Consider the following 12,521-nt stretch of genomic DNA (forward strand, 5'->3'; position numbering starts at 1 on the left):
AAAAACACCTATCTGTAAATTCAAAGGAAACAGAAAATAAACCTAAAACTTTACTCCCCACAAGTCATGCTACATAAAATGGAAGGGTCTATACCTAGGAAGAAGCCCCTGCCTGTATTGTGTGATTAAACATTAAATACTTGAACAGGTCCCTAGAGTCACTACATTATATCCACACAGAAAAAGCAGCATGATCTCTGCCCCAGGCCGTCTCCAATCTGAACAGATACAACAGATAGACAAGGGGAATACACACAGACAAGTGGAAGGAAACACAAAACATCAGTCAACATAATAGTTTATTTTCCTAAAAAGGCGACAGACAGAAAGAGCGTTCCCCATAGTCCCGTGTGACGTGAAACAAGGTTTCTCATGTGGTAACAGTATCACCTTGCCTAAGATCATTCAGGCCTATTTTAGTCATGTTTTCTGTTGCTATTTTTCTTTTTTAAAGTAGGCAAGAGCAAACAGCTTTAAAATCATATTACCTTGTCTCAGCCAATTGTTTGCCAATGTAACAATCTAGTATTGTAGCGTATATTAAAGTTCAAAAGTTAGACTTCAAAGCAAAAGCTATTAAGAAGAATTACTTGTAACCTATAAATTAAGCTGCAAGAAAAGCAGTGGTAAGGGTTTCTGGTTGACTGTTGAGGCAGTGGGGCACAAAAAGAGAAGGGATCATTTAAATCCTTCAAGTTTATATTTTAACTTTTAAAATGTTTGTCTTTAAGACACAAATAAAATTACTACTTTCATGTATGTATAAATACTGGCTGTGACAGCACTAGTTGTTGAGTCCAGCTGCCAGGGCACGTGCACGCGCACATGCTTCCAGCACGGGAAATGTTCTGCTTTTGAGGACAGAGATTTCCTCTATTACTTGGTGACAACTATTAGTAGTCAGATTCATTTCAGTAGGATTACCTCCAGGTTTACCAGCATACCGCCTGTGTGCACAAAAATCAGACCTTTGTCTACTGGCTACAGCATCTTGGCATTACCAGAACACAACCGAGATTTCGTTTTCCTGGGGTCTTCTGGAAGCAATTTGGGAGAGAATTATTATCAATGAAAATTACCACAAAAAGACCACAAAACCTTATGGAAAAACTGAAAAGGCTAAGGGAGACCCTACAAACTGCATTTTTTCATTTTCTGCCCAAACTAACTTGGAGTTATGGTATTCCCTTAATTTATGCTTCTGTCTTTGATGTAGCTATTAACGGAATGTGCCACCGACCTTGGCTGGATGACAGAGGTAATTGTTTCCCAAGGATGAACTGCTCTTGAACAGCTCTTTGTTATCAGGCAGGCCTGTGATTTCTTTTAAACATTAGCCATGCCTCTATCTATTCTTCTATTTCGTTTATTTTGATAAAGCAAGTGTATCTCACTACTAAAGAACATGCTAAAAATCTATTTTATTTCCAGCTTGCTGTATTCCAGACTACAGATTATCTTCCATGTTTTCTTGAAAGAGACCTATATGAACAATAATGAGAATCATTGGATGCTGAACACTTCTGAAAATTACATTCAGCTCATAGGAGCACACAGGAGGTTTACTCTTCTTTTTTTTTTTTTTTTTTTTAAATCTGGCCAAAAAATCAAAGTATTAAGCAATCAAAACCAGCTTATTCCAGTGCCTAGAAAACTGACACAGTAGACTTTCTCATCCCTGCGATCTTTTATAATCAGGCAAAACTTATTTTTGGTGCCAATTAGCCCTCTGGATGCCTCAAAAGGGGAAGAATCTCCCTGCAGAAATGGTGTCCTTTGCTCACAGAGGAAGAGAGGAATTCCCAGTGTTACTGCTGCACATTTGCCACTTTCTGTTCCTTATAGACCCACTGATCTTGGAACAAAAAACATGGACAAAAAATAACACCACCACCACTTTATCTTCTTCTCATCTTCTGTACTAACTAGAGAAACATACATGTATGTTGTGGTTTAACCCGGCAGGCAGCTAAACATCACACAGCCGTTTGCTCATTCCTCCCCAGTGGGATGGGGGAGAGAAGCGGGGAAAAAAAAAAAGTAAAATTCATGGGTTGAGATAAGGTCAGTTTAATAGGACAGAAAAGGAAGGGAAAATAATAATAATAATAATAATAATAATAATAATAATAATAATAATATACAAAGCAAGTGATGCACAGTGCAATTGCTCACCACCCACCGACCGATGCCCAGCCAGTCCCCGAGCAGCGGCCCCCCCGGCCAGCTTTCCCCAGTTTATGTACTGAGCATGACGTTCCCATGGTATGGAATGTCCCTTTGGCCAGTTTGGCTGTGTCCCCTCCCAGCTTCTTGTGCACCTCCAGCCTTCTCAGTCGGCAGAGCATGGGAAGCTGAAAAGTCCTTGACTTAGTATAAGCATTGCTTAGCAACACCTACAACATCGGTGTGTTATCAACATTGTTCTCCTCCTAAATCCAAAACACAGCCCTGTACCAGCTACTGGGAAGAAAATTAACTCTATCCCAGCTGAAACCAGGACAGTGTAGCTCCTTGATCTCTTTTAGCAACTTATGTCTCAGGATTTGATACATCTAGACCTTTACACTGATATAATAATAATTTGTTCTTTCCTGTCCGTCAACCAGTGTGCTATTTTTCAATACCACTGTTAAAGGTGAAGTTTCTGAAATCCAGACCTGTTACTTGCATTGCATACATTTTCCCACCCATTCTGTCTATATATTGAAAAATACTGCCATGTTGGTTGACATAATCCGCATTTTACAAGTCTACATATCTGCAATGTAGAAAACACCTTTCCTGCTTATTAGCACAAATTAATTCTGCTATGCAGTGTGACCTCACATACGTCAAATATCCTTTCTACCAAGGGACAGAATAACACTAGTTCTTTTGTGCACGAGGTTAAAAACGTCGGCCAAAATTTAGAAAAAAAACACATATTTAGCTATTATCTCTGAGGTGCCATCCACCAGGCCTCTAAGAAGAATATTAGTCTTATAGGACAGCTTTCTAATCTGGGCAAAGCACATCTCACATACAAGCCCCCAGTACATCCCCTCTCAAGTCAAGATAACAGGATTCCAAAGAGGAATCTGGACTTCTATGAAGTTATTTATTCATTCACTCCTCTTTGAATTTTCACTCCACAGCCTTACTTGCCTCCTTTAACATACAACAAAAAATAGTTTTTAAGGAGCACAATTATTCTAGTTTATCTATTGCCATCTCTCCTTCTTATAAGTGAATCTGCTTTTTTACATCTCTATGATTTTATTCTTTTTTTCCCCTGTTATTTAGTAATATCAAGGCAGGGGAAGGAATACCTTACATTAGTCTTCTAAATTCTAGTATGCAGGTTGCTCAATATTATATGCAAATACTTCATAATATATCGATATACTCCCTTTAAAGCTCCCTAGTCTCAAAGGGGCTGAGACAAAAGGTTCTTTAAAAACAATTAGTGATGCCAAGTATTTCCAGTTCCTAGTATTCAAATTAAAACACTATAAAGGAGAAAGATTTTTACTGATGATCATTTTACTGAATGATCTTTACCCAACAAGCTCTCAGCTGGCTCATCACCTATTTCAAAGCAGAGCTCCATCCATTCAGACCACTCCTCTCCCTCCGTAGGACGCACTCCCCCCGCCCCCACCTTCCCAGTCTGTTCATCCTGCATCCATACATTCCAGCACTCCATCCAGGAGACTACCCCACTACATCTCTGTTCTACCAACGAGATCAAACTCCTGCAATTCTGCGCGAACTTCCAGTTCTTCCGGTTTGCTTCCTTTGCTGCATGTTTTCGTGTATGACTGATTAGAAAGAAGCAAGTTAAATCAGAATTCTTTAGTCATGGACAGCTGCTTTAAAGCACTTAGCTGCTCAGACATCCACATCAAACTTACTGAGCTGAAAAAGTTACTTATTTTAAAACTGGAAGATTCTTATTCTGTAATCTTGTGGGGTCACGGTCAATTGGTGACTACCGTAAAACATTCCCTGAAAGTATGTATTTTATAAGACAACACCTGAGACACAAATAGCTTGACGCTGCCTAATGCAAGAAGCTGTAATCAAGAACACGAACAGTCAATTTATTTTAAAATTGCCATTACTTAAACAGTAAACACAGCTCTCTCTCGTATATAATAACTTGCAAGTCCAACTGCTATATTGGACAGTAATTTTAGCAAGCTATTCAATATAATTTGTCTGTCTTTTAATGAAATTTAACTGCTAGAAATAAGGAGGTACAAGTTGACTCAAGGTTGCCACAAAGCACAAGTCCATGCTCTTCTGACTGTGGACCAAAGTGCAAAATCAGCTGCTCAGAGATAAATGGTTTCCACTGAGGTAGCTAAATTAGGTTCCAAGGAAAGGAAGGGAATTGACTCCTTAGCAGCGATTCATTCTCAGACTTGAGATTCTCTAAAAGAATCAGAATTTACCTACGTGACAAAGAATTTCTGTTTTTCTAAACTCTTGAGCCAGGAGGCTTTCTATCTTGATTATAAGCTTACTGTTTGGAAAGAAAAAAAAAAAAAAAATACTACCACCCCGCCTTTAGAAACAGGAGAAAGGGAGACAAAGAAGATATACACTGTTTGTTCAAAATTGTATCAACATCAAGTACCAAATCAAAGACTAGCAGGAAGTCCTTGCCATGCTTCTGAAATATTCTGATCAAATTTCTTTTTTTTTAAACAAATCAAATTATTCAGGTTGAGGATCCTGTATTAAAGAGATTACCAGTATTTTGTAACTTGGGCTACAAATTTTGCCCTAAAGGAAGTGGATTTCTTCAACTTCCCTCATTTTTCTGAAATCATGATTTAAGAATACAGTCATTACTTAAAGTACATTACGAACTAAATTTTGTAAACTTACTACTTAACAGAGAGAACACATTAATGCAAAGATAAATTATCAGCTGAGCGTAGGGAGCGAGGGCACAAACATCAACAATACCAGCAAATGGGAATGTTAGAACAAGAATATTAACCTGCCTTATTTTACAAATTCTGCATACTTTTCAGATTTTAAAAAAAACAGCAATAGAATTCTCTATTGGCATTTTCAGAGGACTTTATGGATGTTAGATTTCAACCTATAGGGTAAGCTTAGGAAAATTAAAAGCAAGTTAAAAGATTAAAAAGAATTCTAGAACATTTACTTTTAGTGGTTACTTTCATCCACATTATAATGTCAAATCCATTCTCTGGAACTGAAGTTAAATCTCACAGATTTACTGAGCAGCCTGAGTAGAAATATCAGACTATTTCTATATTGGAATACTTCAGTTAATAAATGTTTAATATTAATAATTTCTGGTGTGTCCATTTTAAACTTCTATTTCAAAGACTCATTTCTTAAGGATGGTCTAACGCAGGACAGCATTGATGAAACTCAAAAAGCTCTTACTTTCCAAGTGGTCATCTCTATTTCCAGGCCAAATCCTCAAAAAATAAATTAGGCAAAATTGCCTTTGATGTCTGCTGAAGGAAAAGCAAGTTTTGTTTGAATAATTAGCACAGGACCAACAACAGGGACCCTGAAAGGAGTCAGTCCTCAGAAAAAGCAGTTTCTAAGCTCTCCAGAGGACAGAACTGCTGGACTAGGAGTCTTTCAACATTAAGCTTCATATTCCCTAGGAAACCAAGTGCAAAACAACCTTACAATGTTAATGAAACACTAAGACAGAATGCCTAGTAGTCAGATGTAGCTAATATTAATCTTTCTTCTATGTCAACGGTGGTTCCATTGTTCTAAGACATTACTTCCCAAGTTCTTTTTCTTAAATACAAACACTAATGTCTTTTTTGCAAAGTAAAAAATCAATATTGTGCAAGCACCCCGGGGCCTAAGCAGTTAATACTTACACTGTTGCAACCTTGGGCTAAAAATATACAGACCTCCCATCTCACCCCAAACCCTAGTCACAAAGTGGGACTGTGTGGATATTTTATCATTCATTCATGGAAGCCACCAGCAAGTGTGGATGAAAATTTTGCCCTCCACTACAATCTGTTTGGAAATTAGGAAAATGATGCAACATAAGGAGACATGCACTTCTGGAAACAGAAAAAAACCCAATAAAATAACAGCAAAGTCTAACCTGCTTTGGGAAAACTATGATTTACCAACTTAAATACAGAACTTCTGCACATGGAAAAATAGTTTACACTGTGAACGTTAACAGACAGCAAGGTAATTGAATTTGTGTTTGTGGGGAGTGAATGTCCAAAACTGAACTTCTAAGCTGCCAAGCAGAAGCCTGATACTTGCAACTTGCACCTAGTATGAACTGGTTGGAAATTTTGTTAAGTCCTGGACTAGAAGTGGCATGTCCTGAATCCTCCAATTAAGAGAGCCACATGAGACAAGAACCACCAATTAGGAGGCTGAAGACATGTTGTGCTTTTGCACATAGACTGTTTAGATTGGGAAAACCAGACAGCTTGAAGTCCTGGAAACTATAGGAAGCTGAAAAGAAGGGTTCCCAAAAAGAAGCAGTGGTCTCAGAAGAAGTGGGCCAGGAAAAAAGCAGCTCAAGGTCCTGGCTGGAGGAATAACTCTGGAGGCAAGGGAAGATCCTGGAGATCAGGCAGATGCATGGATATGAATGCCAGGGGATGCCCTGGGACCTTGGCCAGTAATGCCCAAGACCAGTAACTGCAGGCAGTGGTGCAACACAAACTGACACAACTTTCTGTCCAACCTTCCCAGAGCAACAGTGATGTCCCAGCTGGGAAGGGAAGTCAAGACCAAGTGAACACAATGCTAGCAGGGAACAAGTGTGATAAGCAAGGAGGGTACAAGCTCTAGTCTCGTTTGTTCTTAAATAAACCCCAATACCCAGATCCACTACAGGTTGATTACTCTGTCTTGCTCATGATAGGAACTTCTCCTTCAAGAGAAATGCTTCACCACAAAATGCTAATACTACCAGTATCTTTAAAACAAAATACAGGCAGACCAGGAAAAAAAGCCAGATTAAATAAGGCAAAGGAATCATATGATACACTCAAATATTACCTGAAGGCAATAAAAGAAAATTATGACTCTTGGCAAACCTATTAGGATTCCCCCGTACCAGGTTCCTTCTTTGAATGGTCAAAGCAATATACTATTATTTTTATAGATGTATTTGCAGGCGTATATACACACATACATACATATGTGTTTTTGGATCAAGTGGAAGATACACAATGGACAACTGAAGGCAAGATGTTAGTTCTGCTAAGAGAAAGATATGAAGATACATGTGGTAGCATTAAAAAAAAAACTGGATTAAACTAGTAAACTGAAAACAGACCATTTTCTTGGTTAATACATGTACTCTATGAGTCTACAGTCCCAGCTGATAAAAAGAAATTGCAGTGTCTGTTTCCAAAGAAGCAGACATGAAGCCTAATAAGCCTAACCATGAGACTGAATTGGATGAACTTTCTGTTGACCAGCCAGTACCCTTTCTCTGATTCCCCTTAATGTCTGACTTTTCAAATCTTAGCAAAAAGATTTGCGGGTTCATGTGGCTTAACAGAAAGTGCACATATTTCAACAGCAACAATTCTCATTCTGCTTATTGGAGTAGAAAAAGCAGGGTGGAAAAACAAAGCAATTTCAGTCAAGTTAACTAAATTCTGAGTCAAGTGAAGTATAACTTCAGCACAATTACATGTTAGATTCAGTAAGAATCAAGAGCAAAGCAGGGACAGAGTTTTCAGCATCTTGTTCACCTCCCCCTCAAATATATACTTCTCATGTGAAGAAATTGAAATCCCCAGGCTACTGCAACTCTTCTCTAAGATGACAAACAAGGAGAAAAATGATTAGTAAATGATCAAGGAGCAAGAAGACAGACAAAGAATTAAAATATCTGAGACAAAGAATTAAAATATCTGATAGTCCTTACCTGTGCTGCTGCACATTCTTCTTGATAGAAGATGTAAGGTGTTATGGACATGGACAGTACACATATAATGACTCTAAGCAAAACATGAATGAAAACATGCAACTAATAGCTTGCAGCAGTTTAAGGCATAACAATTCAGATAACTGCTTGATTGTCTTTGAGATCTCCAACCAAAAACATAGCTTGGGACAAAACAAAGGAAAGGAGAAGCCTTAGATCAGAAAAGAAGTGATGGCATTTTAGAATGGTTAAAGCCCAGGGAATAGTAGCAAGGTAAGCTGGACTTGTCCCTTGAGTTGAAGCTGATGCACCCTGACTTGTTATCTACAATCTTGTTCTCTTCCTATTTCCGCTAACAGGTTATGTTGTTTTTTCTATAGTCTTTTTTCTAGCTATCAAAAGAGAACTGCTTTGAGCAATCCCCCATCAGACCTGCTAAGCAATCATGGTTTACACTAAAATTCCTGTATCCCTAGGAGCAGCCATAACACAAGAATCAAATGATACCTCCTTAAGGCCAGGATAGGTGGAGACTGTTCAATCCAGAGACCACAGGAGCGACAGAAATTCAGGTAGCCCAGATATATACCATCTAACTTCAGGCATCTAGTATTCAGTTATCAATAGATAACTATTGATAACTAATATAACTAATAACTATCCAGAGATAGACATGCAAGCAGCTAGATAATTTAGGTGCTCAGCTTCTTCTAAGCTAACTGCTATCTGGGTTAGTGGCTTATTGTCAACACAATGTAGTTTTAAAATAGTAAGATACTGAACCACCTAAAGGTAAAAGATGAAAAGGAAACATCCTTGTTGCTCCCTCAGCCTTACTGGAGTTTACCGAAGACGACGATCAACAGGGAATGCCAGCAAGTTTAATAAAAACAAGACAACAATGGGAATTTTGAGGTTACAGTGAAATCAATGTCTGCTCAAAGGCAGATAAAAACACATTCAAAGAGATGATTTACCATTTATTTTCAAGAGACAGTCAACACATCTGAACTTCAGCCTTAAAACTTTAATTTTTTTTTTCCTATAGTCAGCAATAAATTTTTCCTTGTCCACAAAAGAGACCTAATCAGTGGTACTTTTCCCTAACAAGATACATCTGGCAATAACAATTATATTGATTATCTGATTCCAGCTACCTTTGCAGAACAAAGCCTTGGCCATGAATGAATAATTCTCACCTCTCTATTTTATGTCCTAAATTATGTCCTGTTTATTATGTCCTAAGACAATGATTGAACTGGGGGAGGGAGCTTTCTGCTGCTAGTCTTTCATGTATATTCAACTACCACCGAGCTTCTTTTCCTAATATACACACAGTGACTGGATAATTAAGCCTCACGCTATGTTTCCCAACTGCTTCAGTTTTCAGGGCCCTTTTCCATTTTGCTCCTCCCACAAAAGCAGGCATTAAAACCAGCCTACATGAGTAAACTGCTGAATTGCTGCACTGTCAGAACCACTGTGCCTTTATGACAGCAAAATTCTTCTTAAAAGAGACGCAAGAGAAATGAGCTTTGATAAATCACCGTATTTCAGACCTAATCTGTTTTATAGCTAGAAAGTGGATGAAACAATGCTTCTAGTGCATGAGAAAAAGCAACCTCCCATCATGTCTCTTCTACCTTCTTAAAAAAAAACCACAAATACCAAAACCACTCAAAAAACCAGAACATCTTCACCACTCTACAGCTTAGTGCAGGATCCTGAAGAAGGGAGATATTTGGGCCAAAATCTAGACAGTTTGACACTAGTCTCCTGTCATGTCCCACTATGAGAAGTTCTCCACAAAAGAATTATAACCAATGTCACCAAATAAATACAGCAGCAACATAGGGTAATATGCAAATGATGTTTGTAATTAACCACTTGTTCTGAAAATGCTAATATCATTCCATTTTGTAGATTCATTAATAGCAAATTAAACAGATTGTTTTTATTGCTGTACCATAGTTTGGGCTGTGTACATTATGCAGCTAAATAGCATTGATAAAACTGCTATTCTGTTATACAGAAATGCAGAATGTAATTAGTATTCCGCCTTGCATATGCAATTGCTGCTATACAATAATAAAGAATTAACTGATAAACAAGGTTCAGGATACAACCATTTGCCCTATTTCCAATCATTATATTTTGTAATGAAATGGCATTGCTCAATTCAGCTTCTAAATATCTTAACAGAGAATAATGAACTGGAGATGTTCTGGAAAGAAGGCCAAGGAATGCTGCGTTGATAAAGCATTGCGTTCCCATGACAAGAATGAACTGGTAAAGTCTAGGACAAAAAAACTTCACTGTGTGATGAGGATAACATTGTGCTTATGATATATTAAGTTTGTTCATTCTTCTTTCTCTGCATGTGCCTTTTACTTCCAATGCATCATAGTCGAGTATTTGGGTTTTACTTAATTATTCCACAAAGTCATAAAGTGGGGAAAAACAAGCCCTAACTGTACTGCAAAACAACTTATTCCTGAGTTCCTGCTTTCTGTTCTTTTAATCGATCCTAATAAAGTTTGCCTGCAGGCATTGAACACAAGTACAAATACCATGAAACACTCAAGCTTGCAGAAGCTTGGTAGTTGGCCACAATTTCATTTTCACAACAAAAAAGAACAGTACAAATTAGGAGGGACAGCTCTGGAGATGTCCATGGCCCCATATACCTGGTATTTGAGAATGCCTTGTTTGAAAAACAAGTTACAACACTGAGACTGGCAGCATGAAGTATAAAACAGAAAAGGTTACTCAAAGGATACCCTATACAAAATAGCACCCCATGAATTCTGCTGTCTTAAAAAATATATATATTTTTTTTAAATCACTATATCAATACACTTACTTGGATTACATTTCTACCACTTCAGGAATCACTAAAGTACAATGTCAAACTCCCTGCTACAACCAAAGATGTCATTTTGTAGTGGTTATGTCTTTTCTTTTTTTCTGTTCTCTGTTAATGTTTGGGATAATATTTTACAGAAGTATGCTACCGCTGGGTGTATTCACCTTACCAAGTGACACACTTTAATTGGTTTTATATTTTATGCTTTTATTTCACTGTCCTCTAGAAGTATATTATCTAAACAATGTGTATGGGGGAAAAGACAACTCACTGAAGAAAGTACTTGAATGGCTCGAAGACCTCATAATTTTGCTACCTTACCTCAAATCAGTCCTCAGCTGTCACAGTCTTGATCTATATCAGGATCTAGAAAAGCACCGAACAAGCATTTCAATATTTTCTTCATGGTATCTAACCATATTTATTCAGATGTTGCTGTTAAATTGGATCTAACAGTTGTTGTGGATAAGTGCCATCCACCCATTCTCTTGACTTCACAGGTAAAGCATTTCTCTGAACTATAAACACATCCATGAAATGAAAGGACAACTCCCATTTCCAGAACATACAGCTTGGCATTAAAAGCTTATATCACTGCATAAGAAGGAAACAGAATGGCAGAGACAAAAGCAAGCAAGGGAGTAACCACTCCTGTAGCTACCTTCAGCTACATTTCAAATTCCTTTATTTTCTCCTTAAACAAACTAAAATCCTGCACGATTAATTAATCCAAGATTTTCCAACTTGAATAACTCCACGTAAAGTTTAGCTTCTCAAAATGTTTAACCTATCACTAAAAATTAAAGAGCATTACAAAAAACCAGACCAGCCACTAATTCACTGTGATATGGTGAGAGATCACCCTCTGCTCTCGTGGGAGCAGCACTTTATAAATAGGGCGCTCATTAAATCTCCCAAAGCATGGTCGTTCCCCAAGTCTTGTATGCAGGATACAGATTGGAGAATGTTCCATCCCAAAAGATCAAAGTTGCTTTCCAAACTGAAGTTTACCAGTAACACATTTAGAAAAGCGATGCCACCACGCCCTAAGTTTTTCTCATCTTGAAAACACTTTACAATATTAAGCTGGCGTCATTATTCCTTTTTTACTGAAAAAGGCACAAAAGGATAAATAACACGGCAAAAGTCTTAACAGTGACAAAGCTGGAGACAGAATTTACATATAACACACTGTTCCTTATCCTACTTCCAAGGCTACACAGCTTCACGTTTATCCTATTATTTGCATGAAAATACAAAGTCTACTAGCATTAGGGTATCTTTGTGCCAAAGGAAAGTTAAAATATATTACAAATACTGTGACAGCAGTCTGCAAAATCTTCACTGAACAGCTTCTAGTACATGCCAGTAGGAATGTCTCAAGCCAGCCTGTAAAATTAATTCCTTGTTCTTTTTAGATGAACTTATCTGGAACCAGAACTAGTGTTAATACATTTGAAAAGAGGAATTACAATGTCCTATTTTATACTCGATCTGACATCAAATCTGTGCTGGATATACACCTCAAATACTGACTAGCTCCCAGCATGGAACTTTTGTAACATCTAAATCCTAACTGTTTCTAAAACATTTTGGAAGGAAAACAGCTGTATCTTCCAAGGGAAGTGGAATAGCAATTGTTTTTCCTAGCACTTTCATTTTACATCAAGACAGATTAATCTCTAGAGTAATTTCACTCATTAAAACAGTTTTACATAAATTATGGGTTTGGCTGATTACATTTCACCT

At 37.6% G+C, this 12,521-nt stretch overlaps 1 protein-coding gene across 9 annotated transcripts in view; it reads right to left on the reverse strand.

Annotated features, from left to right (window-relative positions):
* The window catches only part of FHIT (fragile histidine triad diadenosine triphosphatase), a 638,275-nt gene that overhangs the window by 472,636 nt on the left and 153,118 nt on the right, over positions 1–12,521 (reverse strand). The window contains exon 3 of one of the 9 annotated variants that reach the window (XM_076346541.1): positions 11,094–11,138. The exons of the other annotated variants lie outside the window; for them this stretch is intronic. The gene's annotated coding sequence lies outside the window, so the exon portion shown is untranslated. The remainder of the gene's footprint in view (positions 1–11,093; positions 11,139–12,521) is intronic. 9 annotated transcript variants of the gene reach the window in all.

This window comes from Aptenodytes patagonicus, chromosome 8, assembly GCF_965638725.1.
Source record: "Aptenodytes patagonicus chromosome 8, bAptPat1.pri.cur, whole genome shotgun sequence".
NCBI lineage: Eukaryota > Metazoa > Chordata > Aves > Sphenisciformes > Spheniscidae > Aptenodytes > Aptenodytes patagonicus.